Genomic DNA, 14,664 nt, shown 5'->3' with positions numbered 1-14,664 from the left:
ACTCTATGATGAGTTGAGGAAACAACATACAAAAACACTTGCCAGCCCTCCTAGATTGTACATTCCCAGAAGAGGGAGATATACTATCAAACTAGTTTGTGGGACCTACAGAGCAAAAAAGGGCTCAAAAGACTGATCTAAAAAAACAAAAATATTTCCAGTGTAAGATTGTCCCAGCAGGTGCTTTACGTGTGACAGCAAACCAAAGGTCACATATAAGTAGGAGAGGCAGAGTTGTTAGTGGTGAGAGCCCTGGGGCTCTGAGTCAGGTAATGGGAAATACAGAGCTGACGACCAGAAACAGGTCTGTAGAGTTTGATGACTGGTGAACCCTCAGAATGTTGAGAGTCATGACCTTCCACACAGAATGTAGTAATTTACATAGAAATTCTAGACCACCTTCCTGCCACTTGTGTACTTGATAAACCTAGCTTCCTGTGTTTTTCTGTAAAAGGTCCACAGCCATCCCTCAACTACCTACTGCTCAGAGACAACTTTTTGGCTGCCTGCCAACTCTTACTCTTAATGCATCCATCCTCCTAAACAAGTTTACTTTTGTGCTTCAAAGGCCCTGCTGAGAGTGCACAGAGATGAGTTCATCAAGAATCTGGGAAATGCATGTGAGAGAAAGTGAAACATCCAGAACTAGAGGCAGAAAGCTGAGAGGGGAAGAGATAAAATTACAGTAAAAGAAGAGTTCTAACAACAACAAAAATTATACGGTATCTGGTCCACTCCCTTAGTTCATTCTCTGCTCATGCAAGCACATTAGCAACATCTCTGAAACACAGTATTATAGATAAAGGAGGAAAAAAACAAGAGCTGGGATATTGAGGGGAAATGCAGCTGCTTTCTGAAATCAATGATGGGCTTTTTTATTCTAGCAGTCTCTCCCTGTTTGTGTGCTTCCTGTGCTCATTTATTGCTGAGAATTTAATGTTTATTACAAATCAAATATCTCCACTTATTCTCTCCTGCTGTTTTTTTAGTTACCATTTTATTGTTTAATAATAGAATGTAAAACCCAAGTATTCAAAATGATTGGTAATTTATGGTTATTAATATAAAATTTGCCATCTTTGCATGAGTTATATTGTATTGAAAGTACTGTAAAGGCCAATATATTTCAATTTAGCAGCTGTTCATAAAATGCTTATATACCATCTGCTTAACTTAACCTTTTAATGTTAATATTCAAAAATGCAAAAACAGTCTCTTTTCTGAAATGGAACTACCAAAGTGGAATGGTTGTACTGACTATATAAAAAATAGTGTTACTTAATAATAGATATATATTAGGCACATTACGTGGGAAAAAAACTATCAGGCACTGGAAACATGGCAGTAAACGAAACAGATGAAAAAATCTGTATTCATAAGACTTATCCTCTAGCTAGGGTGGGGGTGTTGACCAAAAAAAAACCAAAATCACGTAAGAAATATAAACAATGTAGAATGTGCCAGATGCTCATGAGAAATAACTAGAAAACTAGAGTTCGGGAGAGGATTCTGGAATTGGGGGATAAAAAGAATTTGAGAGATCTCCCCAGAGGAGAAGATATTTGAGTTCAGACCTAAAGAAAACGGACAAAATCATGATGGCATTTTGAAAGAAGAGCTCCTCTGAAGAGCTGTGAGCGTGTGCAAGAAGTAGGCCAGTGGCTAGAGCAGAGTAACAGCGAGGAAAAGTAGCAGGAGAGAAGGTGGAGAAGAAGAGTGGGCCCGATTGTACAGGTTTTTACAGGCCATTTTAGATATTTTGTATTAGAAATATTTTGTCATATCAGCTAGCATTTTCTTTTCTAAGCTAAATGTCTTAATTTCCAGAGTGAACTAGGATATCAGGGGAGATATTAATACCTTTGTGTATTAAAAGAGGTTTTTCTTTTCCCACATCAGCTAGCATTTTCTTTCCCAAGAAATATGTTTTTCAAGTTTCTTGAGACCCCACATTTTCAGTAACTCCAGTTTTATAAATGGTCTTCTTAATTTATGGTTTCCAAATGGCGTTCTAGATACTGGTCAAATGGATCAACGTAACTGTCTGGGAGGGGGCAACTATAACGTAAAAGCCAACGCTGTCTTCTTTCCATAAGGACTCATTTCCTTCAGAAAACCCACTATTATGTTCCTATTGCATCACATATACTCTATTTACTGTGAATGGAAGCCTTGACTGAGACTAAGAACGCCCTTTCATCATCTGAATTGTTCACAAATCATCTTACATTCTCTTGACATAGGAGAACAGGCCCAGCATACTCACTACTCCTAAAAGGTGGAATGAGCAAGGGATGACAAGGAGAAATCTTGTCATCTTGCATTATTTTATTTCCTAACACAGTGATGCTCTAAATAGGAAGTGAAGAAATGTATAAAAACATGCTTAATTATTATTGGTTGCTTTATTATTAAAATCATCACAATTAGTATGTTTTATTATGTTAAGGCAGCCTATGAATGTGGTAGATAATGCTCTGGCTGCCACATTTCACTTGGCCTGATTATAAACTTGTAGTCAATCGCATTCCCAATTAGCCAATTCTTTACCTCTGGAGACTTCTTAAAATATAAATGCAAATCTTTATATTCATCTTAATAAGTTTGATCTAGTTAAATTGGCTCCACTCTTCCATCCCTCTGAGGTTATTTTAGATCCTGAATATCTCAATCCATGTGAGATATTCATAATCAAAACCATCACTCTAGCTGCCTGCCATCTGATAATTTGTTGTGCCATCTAAGACCTTGTTCACAGTAACAATAACACAATGCAACTAGCATTGTGTCTTTTATATTCATGTTTTAATTAATTTTAGTTTGAGCAGTCTTTCATCCATTATTTTTGATATTCACTTTGAATTCCATGTTCATACTATGCCCAAAAGACAGTTTTCTGTTTTCATTTTATTGGCTTTTATTTTATGTCATCTCTTTCTCTTTCTTGCTTCCTACATTGTATTAATTTCTAAGTTGCCTGGTATATTTTCTCATCAATGTTCATAAATGGCACTGTGGAGTTATGTTCTCAGGGTCATTCCATGTCTTAGCTATATTTCTATTGACTTTACATATCACTAACAAACATAATTAATTCTCAAATTGAAATCTTCCCCAACCTCACCCTTCTAGAAATCATTGTGAACATATTCCATTCTGTTTCAACATTTCAGGAAGTGAGGTCTAATGTATTTTTTTCTTTGTGAATAACTTTTTGTTTTGCCTTCATGATTTCTGAGTTAACAAAAAGGCTACAAACAGGGAAATGTTTATAGCCTAAGCTCTAGAATAAAATACACATGAGTTTGAAGCTTGCCTCTGCCTCTTGCTAGTTATGTCACTATGGGAAGCTGACTCAAATTCTTTAAGCTTCAGTTTCCTCTCAGGTAAAGGAAGATGATAGTTGAGCTCTGCCATAAGACTGATGAATGAAAGAAAGAAGGAAAGAAATGGAGGAAGGGAGAGAAGGAGAGGAGGGAGACCAGGGAGGGGAGGAAAGGGGGGGGAAAGAAGGGGGAGGGAGAAAGGGAGAGACAAAGAGAGGGAGGGAGAGGGAGAAACGATATACTGAAGACAGAGAACTTAACACTCCACTCAGCAAATAGTACACAATACACATACAGAATAAATATGAACTATCACTATATCTTAAGGTGAGGTTTTTTCATTAATTATAGTTAGTGAGCTCACTTCATCTACATACTCAAGGTTATTTTCAACTTAGTGATATTTTTTCCATTACATTTTCTCCTTGAATTTAGCTCATGTGGATCCTCTCTCTCTCCTTCTCTCTCTCACACACACCACACATTAAATTATCTCAGACTTTTTTTTTAACTAGTTTTGTTTTTCTGTGTTTACTATCTTATCTGCAGTTCACATCCTCCTTTATATTGTGAATTTAGCAATTTAGTTTTTCATCAAAAATCAAGCTACTATATGTAAAATAAATAACCTACAAGGATATATTGTACAGCACAGGTAATACAGCCAATATTTGATAATAACTAAAAATGGAGTATAATGTATAAAAATTTTGAATCACTGTGCTGTACACCTTAAACTTTATAACACTGTAAATCAACTACATCTCCATTAAAATATAAAATAAATCAAGTTTCCCTTAATTATATCTTCCCATATATAGTCCACACTTTCACTCCTTACCTCCTTACTCTGTTTTAATCTTTGTAGCACTTAAAACCACTTACATATTATAAACTTATCTGTCTATTGTCTACTTACACTCTGAGTAGAAGGTCTGCTGCTCTGTTCATTGCTGTATACTCTGTGCCTAGAATGGTTTCTGATCAACTGGTCATTCAATAAATATTTGCTAACTAATAAAAATCAACAAATGAATACTCAACATTTGACTTACAACCATTAATTAGTATCCTATTGACTGTTGTCTGTTCCACTGAAATAATTTGCTTTAATCCCTAAGCTTTATCCATTTCTTGAGCTTTGCCATAACTTTACTTTGACAATTTATTTATACACAAGCCTCTGTTATAAGGAAGCTAACTTCACTGATGTGCATAGATTTTCTTTGCTTACTTCAAGGGTACCTTGAAGATAGCTGGAGAACTTCCCTACTTCTCTAACTGACATGATTATCCTTAGAAGGAGCACACTGTGAAAATGCTCTTGCTTTATGTAGAACCCAAGTTGCCAGGAGTCAACGTTTTATATTCTCTGTTCTAGCTGCAAGTATACTTTCCACAGTCACGTAATACATAGTCCTCGGGTAGCCAAAATGTAAATCACATAATGCCCATAGACTGACCTAAAATGTAGCTCCTAGCACACAAAACCCAATGAGCATGGAGTGCTTTCTGTTTCTTTACAAGCCGTTCCATTTTTTTATGATGATAAATTACAGTTCAATATTTCCTTCCCAAATATAAACTTACTTGAACAAGTCTTGCAGGGGGAGAAAAATTCAGAAGGTTTAATTTCACTGGTGAATGAAAGGTACCCTTCCTTATTTCAACTAGCAAAGCACATTTTCTCTCTTTTCTGATATTCTTTGGTAATTTCCATTGAAACAGGGTGGGAATTGGTGAGAAAACTGAGAATTAAGTAGTCAAAAATAATCACCATGAACTAGTAACTGATATCTAAAGTGTTCTTAATGGCTCTTACCGATTACTACAGCTGTTCTGATGGTTCAGGAATGCTCATAATTTTATTTTGATCTTAATATATCAACAAGCCATATTTTATTACAGAATTCACATCCATTTCAAAAGTCTCACTAATGAATACATCATTAATTTAGTTGTATAAAACAGCAGATACCACCAACAGAAAGAAAAGGAAGATGTTAACAGTTATCATGCTGGGTAGAGCAACAAGATGCTGTTGCTCAAATGAACATTATCCATTACATGTTTCCAATGTTTGACTACTTCTTTAAAAAAATGTAGCAAAAACCTAAGGTAAGGTATAGTAATATATGCTAAATTTGATAAAGATTAGTCATATACTTGGCAAGTTAAAGCTATTGAATGTAACCAATTTGAAATTCCTATGTAGTTTGACACAAGAGTAATATAACGAACATGCTGTATCCTTGAAAATGAATTTTAAAAAAAGGAAGCTACAGCTGCATGTATCAATACTAATGAATGACTGAGCTAAAAGGGAAAATAGAAATACAGTACATAGGGCTTCCCTGGTGGCACAGTGGTTGAGAGTCCGCCTGCCAATGCAGGTGACACGGGTTCGTGCCCTGATCCGGGAAGATGCCACATGCTGCGGAGCAGCTGGGCCCGTGAGCCATGGCCGCTGAGCCTGCGCATCCGGAGCCTGTGCTCCGCAACGGGAGAGGCCACAACAGTGAGAGGCTCGCGTACCGCAAAAAAAAAAAAAAAAAAAAAAAAAAGAAATATGGTACATATATCATCTGTATAGAGTTTAAAAACAAGCAAAATGAAACTATTATTATATTCAGGCATGTGAAAGATACAGGGAGAATAAGAAGATGGGAAACAAAATTCAGTATCACTACTATCTCTAGAGCCTTCAGCTATATGAGGGAAGTGCTATAGATTTTGCTGGGACTTCATAAGAACTGATTTAATAGTCTGTTTCTTAAGTATAATGCTGGGTATATGAGTAGTCTCTTATTCTTCTACTTACAAATATGTAACGTTTTATATTATGAAAAGTAAATAGAAAAACCTTTGCATCAGTTAAATAATGTTGTCATTTAGCAAAAATTTTAGTCTAAATGAATAAAATAATAATTTCCTGTAGCTACTTATGCCATTTATTTGCTTTTACATTCTCTTTTCTCAGTCTCTGCATTCCCAGTATCCCACCAGTTTCCAAACGATATAGGGAAAATATCACTGACATTTCTTATCAATTTACCTTGTGTTTCAAATATTTTAATATCTTATTTCCTTATAAATTTTCCATTTGTTTTGAAAAGGTAATGTGCTTTCTTAAACATGGACTTCTTCACAGAAGCTAATATAAAATCTCACATATGAGGGCAATCATAATATTTTCATTTCAATGAATAAATATAAAACAATCTGAAATGTGTTTCTTGCTTTTATTAAAGAGGATTTTTAAATGAAACACTATGGTATCAATTCGAAGATGAGTTTTTTCACATATTAATGCCACATTTAAAATCAAAGGCAGTATAGATTTAATAAAATATCATACATGAACTCACACGTAGAATTTCATATTCCAAACAGAAATTTCTATTTACCTGCTTTTGTGGGGCTTCCAAGACCATTTTACTGTAGAGTTTTTAAAATGCGTTTATATTTATGGGGTTGTGTGTGTGTGTGTGTGTGTGTGTGTGTGTGTGTGTGTGAGTGTGTGTGCAATGCTTAAAATTAAAGGGGAACATCCCTCCATGGAAAAGGAGAGTTTACAGGAAAGAATTACCTAGGCATTCCAAAATACCCTAGATTTTTATTTAGATAATTAATCCTGATAAAAATAGATAAGCTGACTACTCTATTAATAGTTTTATTGCCAGGGTCATCATTTCATACTCTTTATTAGTACCACTTCTCCAAATACATGTTCTAGATACGATTGCTTGTAATACCTAAATATATGTATAGAGCAACTTTCAAGGTAGCTGATCATTATGTGTTTGCTCATCTCAATTTACCACTGCAAGAGCAACATTCTCATTTCATGAGGTGAAAACCACATTTTTCTCAGTAACAATTAATTTGATTTAGGAATTCAGCACACGTTTCAGTATAACCCCATGTGGAAAGTGAGCACAAGGGAACCTAGCCAGCTTTGAGGTAACTGTCTTGAACTCTGCACAACACAGGTATTCCTTTTTGAGTTGTGCCAATATAACCCATTCAGGTACCCTACTCTGGCCAATAAACCACAGAGAAAAAAATTGAAAATGCATAATTCCTCCCAAGGCTACCTTCTTGAGTGACACTGGGAGATATTCCCAGTGTTTCATTCCTCTGCACATAAAGTAACAGAAGTTTGGGAACAAGATAATTACACTGATGCAAAACAAAGTTTTTCTACCATTTCATGATTTTATTCTTCCTTATATGTTGTGGTTTCATATAAAATAGTTAATCTGATTGTTCACTAAGAATGACCTCTTATTTTTATTTTTCACTGGCACTCTGAGCATCATTTCCCCAGAGAAATAGAAAAAAAAGTTCAGGTATGATCTGACTTAAATATGTGCAAAAGATTCTGAGTTTTTGCAAAACCAGTTTCTCATTCTCTAGAGAAGATGTGGCAGGAACTCGGGGAAAGGAGGAGAGAGGTCCGAGGGGTTAATACACAAGAGTAGAAAGACAGAATAGGTAAGAAGGAGAATATCTGAATGGAACGAAGGAGTATTTCCCAACTTCATGACCAGTTAATAGAATGAAAGGGACTCGGGAAAAGAAGTTTCCTCAAATGCGAACTCCATCAGCACCATTGACAAATATCCTATCATTGCACATGTCAGCAAACCTCTCCTCCCTCTATAAAACAAAAATGTTTGAAGATATATACAACTTGTGTATAATAGGAGATGAAGTGAAAAACATCTCCCTCAACAAAAGAGAGATGAACACAACAGCTATTCTTTGGCTTTTGAGTCAGCTAGTAGGTATCCTGCCCTCCTTACATTGTAATTGACTTCCACTGGGTAAGCACTCTTTGCCTATCCCTTCTTTTTGAAAAGGCGAAACTGATCATCACTAGTAGTCAACACTACATGCTCCATGAGGAAGCAGATATGACTACCGGGTGTAAGTACACAAACACACTCAATACTACCCACTGCAGTTTCACTGGTTCAATAAAATGTTTTCAAAGTTATGGTGTCAGCCAAGCCATATTACCAAACAGGTCTGTTGTTTTTTTTTTAAAATTTTCCTATCTATTTATATACTAAGCCTTGCCTTCCACCCTATATATCTTTGCCTATCATTGATTATGACTGAATAAGCTGTATAGTCTGAAATAGATCTTCTTCTGGCATGATCATGATTTCGCCTATTTTCATTCTTATATGAATCATAGCCAAAAAGAAAATAAAAAAGGAATTCCCCCATGATGTTAGATCCAGGGCAGTAATTATACTTATATAGTCATCAAGGAACAAAACTTCATTCCCAGGAATCTGGATGTCTGCTTCTGGCTTCCTCTAGAATTTCAGGTCTATAGAGTGTTGCCATTAAAATTTATATGAGTGTTCTATTTCTGACAATACTGAAAGATAATCTGAAAAAAAGGCTAGTTATGAAAAACCTGCACATACAGGAAAATGTAGCAAGCATGCCTTAATTTGCACAGTAGACCTTATGTCAGTAACAAAAGTCATTTGTTTTGTAATATCAAAGTAGCTTATATAGAAATAACCTTCCCAAAGAATTACAGAGATTGGACAAAATCTCTAAAATCTCTAAAAAACAATTATTTGAGGCACTATAGAGTTATAAAAAACAAAGCAGAAAATTGGGGTAAAATGATCTTAAAAATAAGGGATCCTGTAATGGTTTTCTAGGGCTGTTGTAACAAATTACCACAAATTTAATAACTTAAAACAACATTCACTTATTGTATCACAGTTCTGTAGGTCAGAGGTCTGAGCAAAGTATGGCTGAGCTCTCTGTTCTGGTTCTCACAAGACTGATAACATGGTGCCAGATAGCTCTGTTCTTCCCACATAACCCCCTCCATCTGCAAAGCTGACAGGGGAGGAAGGATTGTGTGTACATACAATCCTTTCCTATTCTTTCAAATATCTTTCTTCAAGAAAGAGAGATTCTCCAGTTCTTGAGTTTGGGGTTAGCAAATACACACTACTATATATAAAATAGATAACCAAAGGTCTACTGTATAGTACAAAGAACTATACTCAATATCTTGTAATAACCTATAATGGAAAAGAATCTAAAAAGGAATATATATTTAACAATCACTTTGTTGTATACCTGAAACTAACATAACATTATAAATCAACTAGATTTCAATAAAAAATTTTTAAAAATAAAATAAAAGCTCATCTAATTAGGTCAGGCCCTCCATGGATAACCTCACTTTCTTAAAGTTAACTATGCTATATAATATAACCTAAGTAGAAAAGTGATACACCATCATACTCACATTCACGGGGATTTATACAGGCCTGTATACCAAGGGAAGGAATCTTGGGGGGGCCATCTCAAAATTCTGTCTACCATAGGACCACCCTGGACAAATGCTCATTTATGTGGCTTTTTCCATGAAAGCATTCTACAGAACACAAGAATGCTGGGTGGCTAGAACTCAAATAGAAAGCCAGCAGTTTTACTGGCTTAAAATATGAAAAGACAAAGATCAGAAATTGCAGACCAGCTGGAAATTGAGGGGGTAAATTTCAGAAAGGAAGGAATCACAGAAAGGAACAAAACATCTACATACCAACTGTTAAATTTTTGGTTGACCTCTTATTTATTATGTCAATATAGTAAACAATATTTATTTTCCAATTTTGAATCAGTCTTGTGTTCCTGAGATAGATCTCACTTGGTCATGGTGCATTATTTTCATACATTCCTGAATCTAAAAATATTTTGTTGAGGATTTTTTACGTATACGTTTATGAGGGATACTGATCTATAGTTTTCTTATAATACCTTTATCTGATTTGGCATTAGGGGAGTACTGACCTTATAAAATGAGTTGGGAATCATCCTCTCTTCTTTTGTTGTCTAGAAAAGATTATTTAAAAAAGGTACTTTTTTTTAATATGTTAGGTAAAATTTGCTAGTGAAGTCATCTTGGCCTGAAGTTTTCTTTTTTGGAACACTGCCTTTGCTTTTGATGTCAAATCCAAAAAATCATTGCCAAGATCAGTATTAAGGAGCTTACCTGCTATGGTAAGCTTAGCTTAAGCTTATGGAGCTTACATTTCTAAAAGAAGAAACTTTTCTTCTACAAGTTTTATAGTTTCAAGGCTTTAATCCATTTGAGAGTTTTTTATGTATGGTGTAAAAGAGGGATCCAGTTTCATTCTTTGTATATGGTTATCTAGTTTTCCCAACATTTATTGAATAGACTTTTCTTTCCACATTGTATATTCTTGGCTCCTTTTATTGTAAATTAATCGACCATATATGCAGAGGTTTATTTCTAGGCTCTCTATTCTGTGCCATAGATGTATGTGTGTGTGTTTTATGCCAGTATCATACTGTTTTGATTAGTATTGTTTGATTAGTATAGCCATGTCTTAACATTTACAGTGTACAGATCTTTCAACCAGTTGGTTAAAAAAAAAAATTAGTCTTGGTTATTTTATCCTTTTTGAAGCAATTGTAAATGGTACTGTTTTTTTTTTTTTTATTTTTTTTCAGATCAGACTATCTTTTCTGACTCATCCCCCATCCTTCCATAATTACTGAAAACTTGCCTCCATGTCCTTTGGAACTTATGTTCCATCACTGACATAATCCTCTATATTCTTAACTTATTCTCTCAATGATTCTTTTAGCTTATTATTTTACCTAAAGGTTGTTTTGTTTTATTTTTCTATGAAGATACTGCCTCTCCTATGTTCAATATTAAATATTTTTATTACCACACCACATTTTACTACTAGTGTTTGAGGTCGGTAGGTATCTTCTTTCTCTTTAATATTATTTTCAGACCATTTTCTCTTCTTCCTCTCTAAAAGTACCTAGGTTTGAAATTCATGTCATGCAATTAATACCATTGAGAACTCCTAATTTTGGTCATCAACAAACTTAAGTCACTCTCCTCCTTTCTCATATATATTAACTCCTGAATTACTGTCACTCTCTCCTATATAACACAAGTCCTATTTCTTGTGCTATAAATATCTAGATGATCTGTCCCATCTGGTCTCTCTGACCCTGAACTTTTCTCCTCCAGTGATCTTATTTCTAGCTGACTTCAGCCCTTACTTTCATAACCATACATTGGAACTCATCATTTCCAATGTCTTCGATGACTCTATAATTTCAAGTTCCAACATTCCATTCTATGAACATCACCTCCTCTCTTTCTATCTCAGTCCTTCTAGTTCCATATATCCAGGAAATACTCAACTCCATTGCAGTTTAAAATCTATATCACCAACCTTTTCTCCCCCTCACCTACTCATTTTCTCTCCTTTACACTACTGAAGTCAATAGTTAAACATTACAAACCTTCTGCATATATCCTTAACTCTCTTGCTCTTCCATTTCTTCATCTAATTGCACTGACAAAACTGCATCTCTGTTTATATCCAAGTCTCTACTTCTTCCATATCTGCACCACTATAGCAAAATATGGCTGGATAAAAGCAATATCATATTGACTGGCCTTGCTTTTAGTTCAAGACCTTAATGATGTTGTTATAGATAATATGACCACATATTTTATTGTCAAAACTGGAAAACTTCTGAAAGTGAAAAATCAGTGTCATTGTTACATACTATAGGCATAAATCAGGACAGTCTGAAGTAAATTGGGACTGTCTTTGGGAAACTGTGATGTATGATCACTCAGATTTTTGGTGAACTGCCCACAATATTGTCTAGGCCAACTGGGTTTCTTTTGTGTAACTGACTTTACTCAAAGGCTGAACTGCAATAATCCACCCCTCCATCCCAAATAATTTTCTTCATTCAAAGGACTGTTATTTTCAATGACTTTTACATTAGTAAATCTAGTGCCCAATTACCAATGCTCATATGACTGTACTTCACAGCAGCACTTGACAATTTGGCCACTCTCATCCTCAAAACACTTTCTTAACATCTAGAATACTACACACTTCTAGATGTCTCCTTACTTTACTGGCTACTTTTTTCAGAATCATTTGCTACTTCCTCTTCATTTCCCAGACTTCTTAAGGCTGGGTGCCCTATGACATAAAACTTAATCCTTTTACTTTCCCCTATCAACACTCACTCCCTTGGTTACTTAATCTTGGTTCTTGGAGTTAAGTTCTATCTAGATAGAGATGACTTCACATCTATGTCTCCAAACAATCTCTCTCCCCTTAATACAAGATGCTCATATTCAACTGCTTCTTCTCCCTACTTGGAGGTCTCAAAGTTATCTAAATTTAACGAAATTAAGATTTCTAAATCTAAATTCTTGACCTTCCCTCCAAAACTGCTGTTATCTCAGTCATCTCCCATCTTTGTTAAATAAAGTCTTGCAGTTGTTCAAACCAAAAACTTAGTTTTAAACTTTCTTTTACTATCATACTTCATTTAAAATCCACCAACAAGTTGCATTCGCTCTACCTTCAAAATATTTCCAGAGTCTGACCACACATTGCCACCTCTACTGCTACTACTCTGGCTTAACTCAAAATCATTTCTCAGCTGGATTATAGAAGTGGATCATCTTGCTTCCTTCCATTTTCCTCTATATTTTATTCAACATAAAATGCAGAGTGACTTCATAAAATCTAACACACTGTTACTACTCTGCTCAAACTTTCTGTAGGCTACCTATTTACTTAGAGTAAAAGCTGAAGTTCTCCAACAATCTCCTTCCATATCTCACTACCACTCCCCACCACCTCTCTGACATTACTAGTGTCCTCAGCTTATTTTACTTCAGTCACAATTGCTGTTTCTCAAACACCCAGAATACTTCGCCCCCAGAGTGCTAGCATATGCTGTTTCCTTTGCCAGGAATACTTTTCTTCCAGATACCCACATACCTTATTTTCTCATCTGTTTGCTTACATTTCACTATCTCAGAAGATTCATTTATTGAATTTCCAACCTCTAAAGATGCAATTTCCATAAGAACACCAACCACTAAAGATGCAATTTCCATAAGAACATCAATTTTATCAATTCTTTCCATTGTTCTATTTCTAGTGCCTAATGGGTTCTCAATAAATATTCATTGAATAAATGAATGAGTTCAATGTTTCTCTGCCTCTTAGTAGACTCTGAGAGCTTCATGATTTTATAGCACTATAAAACAGCAGCTGATCTTCATAATAGTTGATGACATAGTTGAAACTTAACCCTGATGACTTGGAGCAAACACATGGTTCAAGATAGAGGAAAAAATTTTTTAGAGGATGAGTACTCTACAGAGATTGAAACACGAGGGTCTTTGTTGGAGTTCAGGTTCTTCTCACACGACTCTTTTCTGGTCTTTCCTACCTTCAGATAGATATGCGATCAAGAGCCAAATTCCAAATATAAGGCCTAGACCCAAAGCAAATGGGACCTCAGAGGGTATTTATCCTATTTTAAGTTCTGTACCAAGTTTAATGAACAAAATATTTACTTATATTTCATAAATGCCTGATTAGGCAACCACATTAACTGTTGTTCTTATTCTTAATGTGCACAAGAATCCCTTTGTTGCTTATTTAAAATGCAGATTCTCTGACCCCATCCCTATAGATCTTACATAGTCAGTTGTGAGTGGGACCAAGGAATTTGTATTTCTAACAAGCAACCAACCCTTGCCACTGATATCGACCAAACAATACAACACATTGAGAAAAACTGACATAAGGCTTTGAAACTAAATCCATTACTAATAAATAATGATTTTTTAGAGAGTTTGCCTTTTATCTTCCTGAAGAACCTATAGTTACAGCACCCAGATAAAGATGCAGAAACTCGTATCTCAGCCTTATAATTCCCATTTGAGACCTAACAATAACATGATACCTAATTACTAAGCAAAATGTTAATTATCTTCATTATCACCCACTTATTTAAGAATTGGTCATAAATTTGAAATTAAAATTAACCCATCCTCTCAAAGTTGGTATTTCTAAATACCAACTCCACTCCAAAAGAAATGACTTACTTTAAAGCACAACAAAGCATATTACACCCAAACATCCCTGGGGATTACACTGAAATCAAACAGAAAGTAGAATACAATTGAGGATCAAAGAAGTTTTCCTGTGATAAGTACAGGTTAAACTACTGGGAATCAACATGAAATATCAAAAAGAATAAGGAGTCTCATTAATAGTGTTCATTCCTCCACTGACAGGCTTTATTTTCTTTAGCTGTAAAATCAACAAGCTTGAATAAATATTTGCTGAACCGTCTGCCTTGCTCAAAGTTTTATCTTCAATATAATATGTTTACAAAACAAGAAAATAAATTCATGAAAATTTTTATCAAAATTTTAAAATAAATACCGGTACTTACATGAAATAATTTTAGG

At 34.9% G+C, this 14,664-nt stretch overlaps 1 protein-coding gene across 28 annotated transcripts in view; it reads right to left on the bottom strand.

The window, feature by feature from the left end:
- Positions 1 to 14,664, bottom strand: part of LOC307189655 (uncharacterized protein) — a 2,229,222-nt gene that overhangs the window by 1,440,391 nt on the left and 774,167 nt on the right. Inside the window, exon 3 of one of the 28 annotated variants that reach the window (XR_013829290.1) lies at positions 10,164 to 10,205. The exons of the other annotated variants lie outside the window; for them this stretch is intronic. The gene's annotated coding sequence lies outside the window, so the exon portion shown is untranslated. The remainder of the gene's footprint in view (positions 1 to 10,163; positions 10,206 to 14,664) is intronic. 28 annotated transcript variants of the gene reach the window in all.

This window comes from Stenella coeruleoalba (assembly GCF_951394435.1).
Source record: "Stenella coeruleoalba genome assembly, chromosome: 7".
In the NCBI taxonomy this organism is placed as follows: domain Eukaryota; kingdom Metazoa; phylum Chordata; class Mammalia; order Artiodactyla; family Delphinidae; genus Stenella; species Stenella coeruleoalba.
Note: the sequence above shows the minus strand (reverse complement) of the source record. Positions and strands in the feature narration are given on the sequence as shown.